The sequence below is a fragment of the Bos javanicus genome, chromosome 23, assembly GCF_032452875.1.
Source record: "Bos javanicus breed banteng chromosome 23, ARS-OSU_banteng_1.0, whole genome shotgun sequence".
Lineage (NCBI taxonomy): Eukaryota > Metazoa > Chordata > Mammalia > Artiodactyla > Bovidae > Bos > Bos javanicus.
In genome coordinates, this window is record NC_083890.1 from 15,725,512 (window position 1) to 15,738,588 (window position 13,077).

The window sequence follows — 13,077 nt, forward strand, 5'->3', positions numbered from 1 at the left end:
AGGGGCACATACAAAGAGAATACAGGGGGAAAGTCAGCAAGAATCTGAACCGAGTTTGTTTATGGATAGATATCCACACTGAAACCTGAATTCCATTTTTTCCTCGGTGGGCAAACAATCTCTCATCTACAAACCTGTGTGGACTTGTTATATACCATAGAGGTCTGTAGATGAGAGACTGTTGCCCACTGAGGAAAAGCCAAGGGCCTCTTTCTCGCTAAAAAAGTTGACAACAATCAATCTGAAATACAGTTAGGCATCTTATTGATTTGGATTTGTTTTGTTTTAAAAATACAATTTTGTAAGGAAAAATACACAACAACGTAAGAACCCTGATGCAATCTCTGCATCAAACGCAGCCCTTACGGTGTCTGTCCCAAGTTCCCCATCTAGGAGGGACTGAGAAATGGTTAGTAACAGAATCACAGGGCTAATTTAAGGACTGGCAAATAAGACTGGTTAGGGATAAAATAATCTGAAGAGCATGGTGATGGATCACTTCACAACAGTCAAGCAGAGGTAATACTAAAGTAGACTGGCCATAAAACGCCAAGGTTCAAACCCTATCCCCACCTCACCCTACCTTATAAACTAAAAGATTAAATCCATCCTTTAGTTATTACCTGATTTAAAAAAAACAATGTATAATCTGTACTGCAAGATTATCAACTACCAAACAAGTAGCTGTAGAAATGTCTGAATATAACCTTGGGCAAGTCATTTAATCTCAAGGACCTTGTATTTCATCACATGTAAAGTGGGAACAGTAGGATGCCACCCTCATAGGACTACTGGAAGGAGTAAATGAGTTACAGTCTGCAGAGAGCTTACAACAGTGTCTGACACAAAAGCACTATACATGGGGAGCTACTGAGTTTACAAAGAAATAAGGTCATCTTGATTTTCGAGTATAAATATCTGCTTACTGTAGTATCAAGAATGGGGCAAGAGAGAACAAGCACAAATACTGTATTTTCGTTCTGCATTTGTTCTGTATTCTGGATAGAATACAGACTGTCCTGTTAGAGAAAATAATTACATGCTGGAAAATATTACCTACAAAGGTTGCCACATTACCCCTGAAGATTTACACAAAGAGGATAAATTTTTATCTACCTGGGATGATTTAAGTGGGATATTGACTGAAGTTGCAGGATAAACTAGAGGTCCTTTCAAGGTCTCTTCCCATCCAAAGAATCTACGATTAACCAGAAAAACATTTAATAATATACAACCTACTGGTTGAATAAATAAACTTAAAAGTTTTCGGCTTAGCAAATAAGATTGTAGCCAAAATAAACTGAGTAGAATTCTGCTTGATGAAAAAATGGAAATAAAACTTAAATTTATCACTGAATTCCTTACTGACAAATAGTATTATTTGTACTAAAAGAGAAATATCAACTGAGAAATAACCATTTACGGTGAGAAGTGGAGATTTAACACACCACAGTAGCATATAGAAACAACAGCTACAGCCCAAATGGACTTTCCTTAGTTTATACTTTCTTCTTTATCACTACCAAGTCTAAAGTAATTTATATTAAGGTATCAAGTACAAAACAATCATAATATAAAAATGGCAATACCACACACAGAATACAACCTACTAGCACTGCCAAACACATTTCGAAAGGCCGGGAACACACACACACACACACGTTTCATAGAAACAGGTGCCTCACGTCAAAGTTACTCTTCAGTTTGAAAGTTAACATTTCAGACTAATCCTCTTGAAACTTAGCAGGAAGAATAGTCATTTTAAAAAGTCCTGTCAAACTGCTAAACCAATCTAGTCACCTTGAACACCTGCTCCACAGAATCTGGAATCCATGAACAGAGCAGCTGAACTCAGAAACTTAATTTAATATTCTACATTACTCACCTACATTAATGACCAATGTTTCTGATGTCCACTAATCAAAATCTAATCTTTGCTAACTATCACAGATGCCATAAAGGTGATATTTGCTACTTATACAAATACCCAGAAAATAGTGGCAATCCAAAATTTACACAACTTTGAAGAAAAATTATCTTTGTGTTTCTGAACGTACACCAATGAAATAACCTCATATAAGAGTCTCAAGAACAGTTTGTGGTTTTTTCTTAAGTAAATTATATGCTATCCTTTGGTACTATCAAATGCAAAGTAATAATCGTTCATATTCTTAGCTAAATGTAAAAGCTTCAGGATTAAAAATCATCAAAACAAAATACTTGGTTAAGAATAACCTAAATTTTGTCCCAAATTTATCTTCCTTTAAATTCCCCAGGGTGTCTTAAATATCAAAAACTTATTCTAGAAAAACATTAATTTTTTTATTCACAACTACAAAACAGGAGAGGCAGTGGAGCTGTCCAAGGCTCCAGCATGCATTATCTTACAGGTTATGATAAAAATACTCATAAACCTATTATTTAACTGAAAGATAAATCCCACTGTAAAAGCCTCTACTATTCTAAATCTCCCTTTCTTTATTCCATTTTTGTCAAATGGGTGAGTTCTCTTCTACAGTATGAAAAGTCACACACAAAGCTAAAGGCAGCTAAAACCCTCAGCACCCTGATTTAAATCTCTTACCCTGCAAACTTCCCTGGTTGGCTATTTGCCTTTCTCTGAAATGATTTAAATATTCTCCAGCCATCAAAAACAAGTAGGCAGAAATCTGGTTGATTAAACAAAACAAAAAGATTTTCATCTTTATCTCAACAACAGGGTGCTCGCCACTGAAAATAAAAATGCTGCTGAGAAAGCACTGCCTAGCGCTTGTCAGGTATCACACTGCTCCAGCACAACACGGTCACACCATACAGGCACAACCACACTGGAAATACAACCCAGTTTCCTATGATCACAACACCAGTAAAAGGCAGAGCTTCTCAGCACCCAGGTGACACTTCATCATTCATACGAGAACAAAATCAAAATGGGTCTCATCTTTTCAAAGTGGACATGAAAAGTCGATTTAAAAAACCATGAAAGGTGGAAGCAGATTCAAGATTCCTTGAAGAGAGAAAGAGGTTTCTGGAATTTCCTACTTTCATGGACAAAAGGACTCACACTTTCAATACACTAACAGTTCTCTTCTCAACAAAGAATTCCTTTCCTGCACCCCCACCTCCACTGTTACTTTTTAGTTTTTGCCCCTATCTCTAGGTCTCTTTTCACTCACCATGGCTCCTCCTCTTCTGCACCAAAGGCTCCCTACTCTTGATCCTTCACTACAGCGTCTGTGCCCTGACCCATGCAGACCTTCTGGAGCATCTCCCCCAACTGCACACTTGATCCCCACCCCTGTGCAGTCTCCCCCAGGTTGAAATCCATCAGGCTTCCCCAAGCTTCCCTTAACCCTGTTCTCTTCCCTCACTCCCCATCTCATCCTTTAAATCCTGGGGTCCATCTCTTCCTTGTTTCTCTCACCCTTTGCTTTCAGCCTTGTCTCTTTACCTCAGTCTGGACCTTGGATCTGGCTGAACCTCCGCGATTAACACAATTCCCCAGTTACCCTGTCCCAGACCGCCATCACTTCTCACACCCTCACTCTCTTCTTTTAGGTTTTCTGGCCCCCGAATTGTCCTACAAACGCCCCATCTCTCATGTCCATTGCTTTTCACCCTTCCAAATCGGCCGCACTTATTCCTAACTCCACCTGGTTACTAGTCCAGTGTTTAATTCCCCTCTTCCTCACTTTCAAGAATTCACACCCACTGCCCATCCACTAACCCACACCTTTCTCAGAACCTCGCAGTTTCCACCCATCGCCGGTCCTAGTCGTTCAGCTCATCTCGCTCTGCACTAGTTCACACCCTTGTCACGTCTGGCTCTTAATCACTCTCTCTCCTCTACTCCCAACTACTCCCCCAGCTCTGCCCCTCCTTGCCTTCCACTTCCAACTCTTACCCCTGTAACCCTCGCCCCACTACCATCCCCTACCAAGCTTTCCCCTCCAGAGCCCAGCTCGCACACCTAACCCGGGGAGCCCTCTTCCCGGGCTCGGTCCTCCTAACCTCATTCCCGGCCCGGATTCCTTATCACCCAGCCTGGGCTTTGCCTCCTTCCCACCTCCTTGGCTGGCTTTTCCTCACTCCTTCTCTCCCTGCCTTCTACCCCTTTCTCTCCTTAATCCTCTTCATCTCATTCTCAGATCCGTTCCCCCGAAACGCCCCCAAGCCTGCCCTCCCTTCTCCCCTCTAGGCTTTTACCCCAAACCCAGCGGTCGCCCACCCCGCCAAAATAAAGGGCCGGCGCGACAGGACAGCCGGCTCTCTGCTCCCGCGGGCCCCCGCCCCGGGCGCCCCCAGCCCGCCGGCGCCGCGGTCCCGCCCCCTGCCGCCACTCCTCCCGCCCGCTAGCCGCGCGCCGCCTTTGTCGCCCCTCACCCGGTGTGTGAGGATTTTGCTTCTTTAAAGGGGAGGGCCAGCGTGCCGGAGACTCCTGTCCCCGCCTCCGAGTCTCCGAATGGGATCCCTGGCCGTCGCGTCCTCCCCGGTTCCCGTCCCCCCACCCCCTGGAGCTACCCCCTTTGCGGCCGCCCCACCTCCTCCGCCCCCTCCCCCGACCCCCCTCTATTTACCGCCATCATCAGCACGCGCGAGCTGTCACCAGGGCGCGAGACAACCGAACGCGGCCCCGCCCCCTTCCCGCCCATTGGCCCACCCGCCGGAGCCCCGCCCCCGGGCCCCGCATTGCGCCAACGGCGCAGCCCAGGGCCCCGACCCGGCACAGACATCCTCTCCCGGGGTTAGCGCGGCGGCCGCCAAGTTTAGGGTTAGCCACCGACGCGCGGCCGACTTGAGCCTGGCGTAAGGGGCGGTGGCGTAGAGGGGCGTTGTGAATCGCGGGTCGAAGTTTGGTTGAAGCACAGGAGGGTAAATAAGGAGGTTTCCAGACAAAGAGACTCTTAAAGGTACAGACTCTTACGGCCGTCCCTCCTCCTTAAAGGACTAGAGATTCACAAGAGCCCATCTCCGCCCCCTGCTCCGCAGCCCTTCAGCCTGCGGAACTGTAAAGGAATCTTGCGGTAGTTTCCGCACTCCTTTTGAATGGATTGTCTTTAACATCTCTTCCCACTGCCAAGCGGGAAAGCCTTCCTCATTATACCGTCTAGGTTTTTGCTTTGTTCTGTTAAAAATAAGACTATCAGTTTTCACGGTGTCCGAAAGATCCTGAGTCAGCTTTTGAAGAAGTTACTATTGGTTCCCAGGCGATTGAGCATGTGTCTGACTTTTGCCACTGATGACCCAGTCAGGATTCCGCCTTTTTATGGAAATTCCCCTAAGGAAGTGGTTCGCTCCTGCTGTAAACTGAAGAAGTTCAGCAGAAGGTGGGGGTGGAGACCTCAGGGAAACAGAACTGCGGCTATTTACAAATCTTCTCAGCCTCAGAAAAAGTTTCCTTCCCGAGTAGCCTCTTGGGTGCATGGTCCTGACATAGTTTGGGCGGGGGCGGGGCGGGGGGGAGTTCCTCCAAATAAGACCAACATTGTTACATCACCCAACTGCAAGGCTGAAACAGGTAAAGGCTTACGTTTACATACAAGCGCAAGGAAAAGAAACATTCCTTACTACCTACACTGGCTCAAAGCTACACACTTGTAAATATGAAATAGAGAAGCAACAGAAACCAAAGAACAACAAACAAAATAAGAAGGGGGAAGGGCATGTGCATGTGCAAGCATCAATCTACAATGCCTGCAGTCAACTCTGTGAAATTTCCAAAGGTAACTAACTTAAACACTTTAAAAACTTCTGATGAAGCGATAAAACCTAGTGATTGAGTAATTGATTTGATGAGGATCTGCCATGTGGTTCAAGAGCTGTGTTCCTGTTCAGTGACCCTTGGCCATCCCATGGACCAGCCCTCCATGGGATTTTTCAGGCAAGAATACTGGAATGGGTTGCCATTTCCTCCTCCAGGGGATCTTCTTCACCCAGGGATCAAACCTCCATCTCCTGCACCTAGTCACCTGGGAAGCCCTCAAGTTAAGACCTAAAATTTAGCACTCCCTTTGCTAACACCTTTAACATAATTTTAAGGAATTCGTATCTTACATTTTAACTCCTCGATTGTCTATTTTCTCCTCCTGCTCCCCAAACCCTCAAGAAAATTTCTGGAGAATAAAGATCGTATTTTATTCAATGTTCCTGACACATTTATAGGTGCTTTTTTGAGTGAAGGATTTTGGAGTCACTTAAAACTTCTGAAGGAAGGGGTGGCTTGCAAAAAAGCAATTCTCAGTACTGTAAGTATCAGACCAGTGGTTCTCAAAGTGTGGCCTGTGGAGCCCTGGTGACCGAAAGACTTTCAGGAGGATCCCTGAAATCAAAACTGTTTTCAGAGTAGTAAGATACTACTTGCCTTTGTCACTGTGATGACATTGGCGCTAATGATACAAAAGTAACAAAGGGTAAAATTGCTGCTTCCATAACACAAATCGAGGAAATGGCACTAAATTGTACTAGCAGTCAATGCAGTCTTCAGTGCCATCCAGTCACAGGAAAAAAGAATTATACCTGTGTCACTTTAAGGAAGTGTTTGATGAAACACTAAAATAAAAACTTTGTTTTATGTAAGAACATATTTTTCCAATAATACTGTTCTATGTGATTAAGTAGAGAGAGACATAAAGCACTTTGGTGCCTTATAAAGTTTCTCTTAAGGAAAACCACTCGTTCAATTTCTCTGAATTTTGAGCTGAATTGGCAATTCATGCAATACCATTTTCATTTGGAAGAATAGCTAACAGTCATTCAGCCTTGGGTATCTGACAGATATTTCCTCAGAAATAAACAAATTGAGCCTGACAGCATTTGTTAGTAATGATCAAACTCAAGCTCTCAAGCAAAACTTAGGATTTTTGAAAATATATCCACCACTCTGAGCATAATAGCTTCCCAAGACTTTTCTGTTGAGATTGATGGTGATATTAACAAATAGGATTTTTTGATATTGTATAATGAAATGTGTCAACATTTAAAAGATCTGCAGTATTTTCCAATGACCAATGCATGCTACAAAATCAGGTATGGTTAAAAGAGCCCTTCACAGTGCAAAATAAACTCATCAATGTTAATATAACAGAGTACAGAAAGCTCACTGATAGAATTTGAGATTCCACATTGCAACTAACCTTTAGCAGAGTTGTGATGGAGTATCAGAGAACAGCTCCAATTATTGGGAGACGGTATCACTGTGGTGGTGGTGGTTTAGTCGCTCAGTCATAGGTCTGACTCTTTGCGACCCCATGGACTGTAGCCCTCCAGGTCCGTCTGTCCATGAGATTTCTCAGACAAAAATACTGGAGCAGGTTGCCATTTCCTTCTCCAGGGAATCTTCCTGACCCATGGTTTGAACCTGCAGCTCCTGCGTCTACCGCTTGGCAGGTGGACTCTCTACCCCTGAGCCACCTGGGAAGCCCCAGAATGTGTGAGGTTGGATTTCTTCACATTCTTCAACTGAATAACAAATTTCAACAGACTGACTAAAAAAGCAGACACTAGGATCCATTGTCTTCGACTATGCCAGACATTCAAGAGATTTGCAAAAATATAAAACAATGCCATTCTTCTAAATTTTTTTGGAAAAAAGTTACTTTTCATTAAAACATTTTATGTTAACATGTGATGGGTTTATTATTACCTTTAATTGAATTAATACTTTTTCATTATAAATAAGTTTTAATTAATCATTTTTTCATTATAAATAAGTTGTAATTAAATATCAATTATACAACCCACACTAAGGCTCTTTGGGGTACTCAGTTAATTTTTAAGAGCATCAAGGAATCCTAATACCAATAAGTTTGAGAATTGTGCATCAGATGGAAGCAGAAAGAATAAAAAGGCTATTTTACTTTAGATAATTAAAATAGGAAAAGCTTATGTAGGATAGCTAACAAAAAGGTTTTATTATAGCTTCAGAGTTAACAGCTTAGGTGGTTCATCAATGAGGAATGGAAAACACAATCAGGAACACTGAACTTAGCCACCACTGGCTGCAAGTAAAGCCACCACATACATCCGTATCAAAAACAGTTCAGCAGCAGGCACAACTAAGACGCTGGAACTGAGGAGAAAAGGGATGGATGTACTGCATAAAGAAGATACAGTAATTTCTACCCCCCGCCTTTTTGTTGTTGTTGTTAGTTCAGCTCCTTTTCCTTTAGGCTATAGGAGAACAAGTAAACATCTCAACCCTATGAGTGAATATTACAGTCCCTGCAACTATGCTCACTGGTCTGGTTACAAAAATACACCTGCACGACAGACACTTTCTCTGGACCCTCTCCCCACATTGCTCGCTCTCTATTACAACTATTTCCTGTGCACTGGAGCAGAATTTTAATCTGCTACCAAAGAGTAATGACCCCGTAGCTTCCCGTCTTCAACATGCTAACCATACACTGTACCTTTGGTGCCATTAAAAAGATGCAAGAGCAGAGGCAGCATCACTTGCCTACAAGGCACTCTCATACCTCTTCTCCTTGAGCCTCTCAACAAGCCTATGAAACACAAAGGGCATCATCACTCCTACTACACAGATGAGACCCAGAAAGGCCAACGTGACTGAAGCTACCTGGCAGGGTAGGGACAGCATTGTGGCAAGCACGCAGCCATCCGTCTCCTAAAGCCGTGTTCTGCCCTTTAGGAGGCTGCCTCAGAACATCTGTCCTGTCACCTCCACATCCCTAGCCGTGCCTTTCCCACATGACAGAAGAGCTTCAATACTGAATTCTGCCTTTGTACAATCTAGAATGTACAAACACGGGCCCTAAATTCTTTTTTAAAGCCTCCAAAGAAAACTCAGTCTGTGCCATCTGACGCAGCAGGGCTGTAGTGGTAAATAAAACAGAGACCACAAGAGAATTAGGGATCTTTGCCCTCAGAGTTCCAAGAATCTTTTCAACTCACTAATTTCATTTCAGAGGCGACGAACTATTTCTCGCCTCATCGATCACACCATCCTGAAAAATGAAAATACATTCATGAAGCCAGATGCCATTACAACAGGGTAATCTTCAGACCCCATGGGCTGAGTCACATGAAGAGTAACTCCTGGGCCACAAAGTGGGCTATAAAGATGCTCCTGACATAATTCCTCCTACTCATTTCTAAGAGGTTGTGTGTACATAGGGAAAAGAGGAGAAGCAGGAACCTACAAGAGAGAAAAGAGCAGGGACACAGTGCAGCTTCCCAGAACCTGACTGAAAGGCCGAAAGGACTATAAAAAATGAAGGAGGGATAACCGTGGAGGGGATGGACCTGAGATGAAGGTCCGAAAGGCAGGGGAAGGTCTCGTGTGTGGTAAGTCACCTGGATGTATCTCACACCTGCTTTATCTTCACCTTCCTGTTCTTTCCTTTCAGGATGCTCTCCTTTTAGAGATTCTTTTTTTTTGGATCACAGATCTTTGAGATACTTTAATGAACCCTATAAATCCTATTCCCAGAGAACTGCAATTATCCACAAAGCTGTGTCCACTTTCGAGGCATCTGAGGCTTCCTGAGGCTCCCTCAGGGGTTGAGAACCTGCAGTAGGGTTAGAACCATAGTCTGATCATACTCCAGCACCAACTAGTGATCAATTCCCTCATTAAGCACCAGACGGTGTCCACAATCTGGGAGGGAAGGAACGGGTAGGTTTTGATTTTTGTCTCAGAGGTAGTGACAAAAGTGAAACAGGGAAGAGACTTGACCTAGATGAGATCAAGTCAAGCCTTCATGATCGCTGGAGGGATGGTGTAAAGTTATGGGTACTGAATGACAGTCAAACTGTGTGACCTCAAGGGTCCCTTGTAACCCAAGAGACTGATCTTGGAATGCTCCACACAATGGCAGAAACGCACCTTGGGGGGAGTTTTAGGTCTTAACTTTTGACACCTAGAGGACACACTTAGGTGGGAATTTCTAACCACTACCCTCACCTTTGGAGGCACAGGTGACCCACTCCAGTACTCTTGCCTGGAAAATCCCATGCATGGAGGAGCCTGGTGGGCTGCAGTCCACGGGGTCGCTGAGAGTCGGACACGACTAAGCGACTTCACTTTCACGCATTGGAGAAGGAAATGGCAACCCACTCCAGTACTCCTGCCTGGAAGATCCCATGGATGGAGGAGCCTGGTGGGCTGCCGTCTATGGGGTCAGACACGACTGACGCAACTTAGCAGCAGTAGCAGCCCCTCACCTTCTAGGATTTGGGAAGAAAATTTCTCACTACCCCTCTCATCCTGAAACTTCAGGAATGAACACTGGATACAGTCGGCTGGGACAGACCTGGCAGTAGGGAGGAGTGATCAATCCCTGGGTATTCCTTCAGTGACGCAGTGACACTCAAACACAGCGTGGGGGACATGGGATGACTTGGTCCTTCAAGACCAAAGAAAAGCAAGCAAGCAGGAAGCAGCATGGCAACAGGGGGGACAGAGAGTCAGAAGAGCACAGGAGAGACAGGGGCGAACACAGCACAGGAGCACAGGGCAGGAACCATCAAGGGATACAAGCAGCGGACGACACACAGGAGAACACAGCATTTCCCCAAATTCTAACATCCGCCTTCCTCCTCCAGAGTCTGCCTCTTGTAAGCATCAGCTGTAGTATAACTTACTAGTTCCCTTTAAGAAGACTCTTTCTAAAAAACTTATTTATCCTCATCATATAAGGCAAAAGTGCCAGTTATATTTCTAATATATATTAGAATAAGGCATAAGTATTAAAATAAAAATCCCACAGTCCACTTAAAATCACCTGGCCCCACAGAGGTCCAGGTGCTACTCTTTGACACATGCTGGGAGCCATGAGTCCTGAGTCTGAAGTTTTGGTCCTGACTCCAGCCTCACTTCTCGGCATGACCCCCCATCTTATAGTGAAGGAGAACCAGGTAAATCTCAATGCTGTCCTGCATGGCTCCAACAGGTCAGCGGATTTCTCTGTGACTGGCAAAGGTACCCACCAAGGTGACGTGTTAGCAGGATCCTAGAAGCATCCTGGTTTCTGCTCTTTTGGGGTTAGATACAGATGGTGACGGGGTAAGGCATCTGGGAAAAAAGGAGGGAGGGACAAGAAGGCAGTCTGGTGTGGGAGGAATGTCAGACTTGAACCCAAAATACTGCACGCCCACTTTCTAGCTGAGGGTAAGTTTTTTTTAATTTTAAAATGAGGCTAACCATGCCCCCTTTCCCTTATTCAAAAGCTTCTCAACTTTCACTCAACCTCATCTCTCAAAAATTATATGCCAACAATACTAAACTAACTCTTGAAAGTCCCATTCAGACGTACATACAGAGGGTGGATGACATTTGGCCTTTCCCACTAGTTATCAGTTCAGTTTTGGCAACTTTGCTGGTGGAGTCAAATTAAGAAATGTATTGCATTACTTGCCTTTTTTTTAGTAATAAGCTTTCTTTAACTGACACAAAGGACAAAGATGGACAAAAGTACGTGAGGTGGCAACTCTTACAGATTGATCTGGTGTTCACTGGACTTAAATCTGGTCAAATGTATGCTCAAAATAAGGGAAAAGAACAAAAGCGAAGACTTTCGGGAAATTTATGAGCCAAGACTGTATCTAAAAGACACAGTTAGGGAGTTAGTAATAGGAATCCCTCCTTATAATGCATAAATCTAGAGTCATATTTACCACGTTCGATTTCTGTTTATTTTCAGGAACACATTATGCTCAAAATGCTATCTCATCTCATAAAAGATTTAAAGCAGTCTACAGCAAAATACAAACAGGTAAGTCTGGACAAAGCCAAAATAAATCAGAAGGCCAAAAACATTTTAAAAAATCTATGTATTTTATTATGTATAAATTAATATCTAAAACACATCTCCATTTTAAAATGTAAAAGAAAAAAAAAAAAAACGAAGAAACAAACGAAGCCAGGGGAAGGTGAGAACAAAAAACACGGATGACAGATTCTACAGTCAGAAAGTCGAACTGAGCTTCCTACAGCCAAAGTTAAAAGGGAAACGTGACCACTAGCTGATTCTTGTCACAGAGGCTTAGATCTGAGCACTGAGATCTGAAAACGGTTTCTCTTTCTGGGTTTTCGATGAGAGACAGATCCTAGGACAACCCACAGTACATACATGAACTCGCTTCCTAAGACCAGCTCTGACTGTGACCTCAGGGTTAGCTGGACTGAGCATCTCTGCAGCAGGAGGGCGGTGGGCAGGTGACGGAGGTCAAATGAGCAGCTTGGAGGCTCCCATGAGATGAGGAGTAAGAGCTCAGGACACCATGAAGCGCAGTGTGAGCCCCAGGTCAACTGTTTAACCCTGAGCTCTGGGCACACGAAAACTGGAGAGGTCTTGATGCTGAGACTGACTCAAGGGGTGCAGAAGTGACGTCCCCATGTGAATAATCCAGCTAAAATGGCTCTGACATCAGCCCCATCCCAGTCCAACTCAGAAACAAATGGCTTACTTACAGGGGTGCTCTTTGCAAAACAGCAAGAACAGTCTTGGGCACGTCCATTGAGCTCCCTGGAGCAGAGGCTACTAACTGGGCCCCCACATCCATTTTCTCCTTCACCTTTCAGTCACAGAACCCCCGGCATTTTAACTGGGCACATGACCACCCAAATAAGAGGCTCTCTGTCCCAGAGCTCCTCTCAGCCAGGGGTAGCCAGAGTGACTGGAGCAACTCCAGGTCATGGCCTTTATAAAAGAAAACTGTTCCCTCTCTCTTACCCCAGGGGAACTGGACATGTAGCTGATGATGCTCTAAGTCGCCCAAGGACAACACCCCAGGGGTGGCTGGACAACAAGCTCAAAGGAAACCAAGTTCCTGATGACCTTGTGGCGTTAAGACTGCCCTGGGCTATCTGATTACCTCTGTACTATTAGAGAAGAGAAAAATAAACTTCTAAGAGCCTCTGTACTTTAGGTTCTCCTTATAGCCACTCAGCCTGTGCTTTAGTATCATTTCCTACAGAATGGAAAGATGGCCAGAGGGGAGACTTCAAAGGACTCAGGCAACACCCTAGAAAACTGAACTCACGATTTACCTCAGCAAACAGATCAGAAAATGACAGCCATCAAATAAGCTTGGCCTCCTGCTTCTTCCCCAGGA

The 13,077-nt window shown here is 44.3% G+C and overlaps 1 protein-coding gene and 1 long non-coding RNA gene across 13 annotated transcripts in view; one reads left to right on the top strand and one right to left on the bottom strand.

Annotated features, from left to right (window-relative positions):
• Positions 1 to 13,077, bottom strand: part of USP49 (ubiquitin specific peptidase 49) — a 77,100-nt gene that overhangs the window by 63,473 nt on the left and 550 nt on the right. For 3 of the 12 annotated variants that reach the window (XM_061398149.1, XM_061398158.1, XM_061398146.1), the window contains exon 1: positions 4,384 to 4,557. The exons of 1 other annotated variant lie outside the window; for it this stretch is intronic. The gene's annotated coding sequence lies outside the window, so the exon portion shown is untranslated. 8 more of the 12 variants (XM_061398154.1, XM_061398152.1, XM_061398147.1 and 5 more) reach the window with 8 other exon arrangements.
• On the top strand, positions 4,715 to 12,885 carry LOC133236265 (uncharacterized). The gene is made up of 4 exons (XR_009732816.1): positions 4,715 to 4,910; positions 5,509 to 5,723; positions 11,664 to 11,735; positions 12,701 to 12,885. It is a non-coding gene; the product is annotated as an uncharacterized LOC133236265 (long non-coding RNA).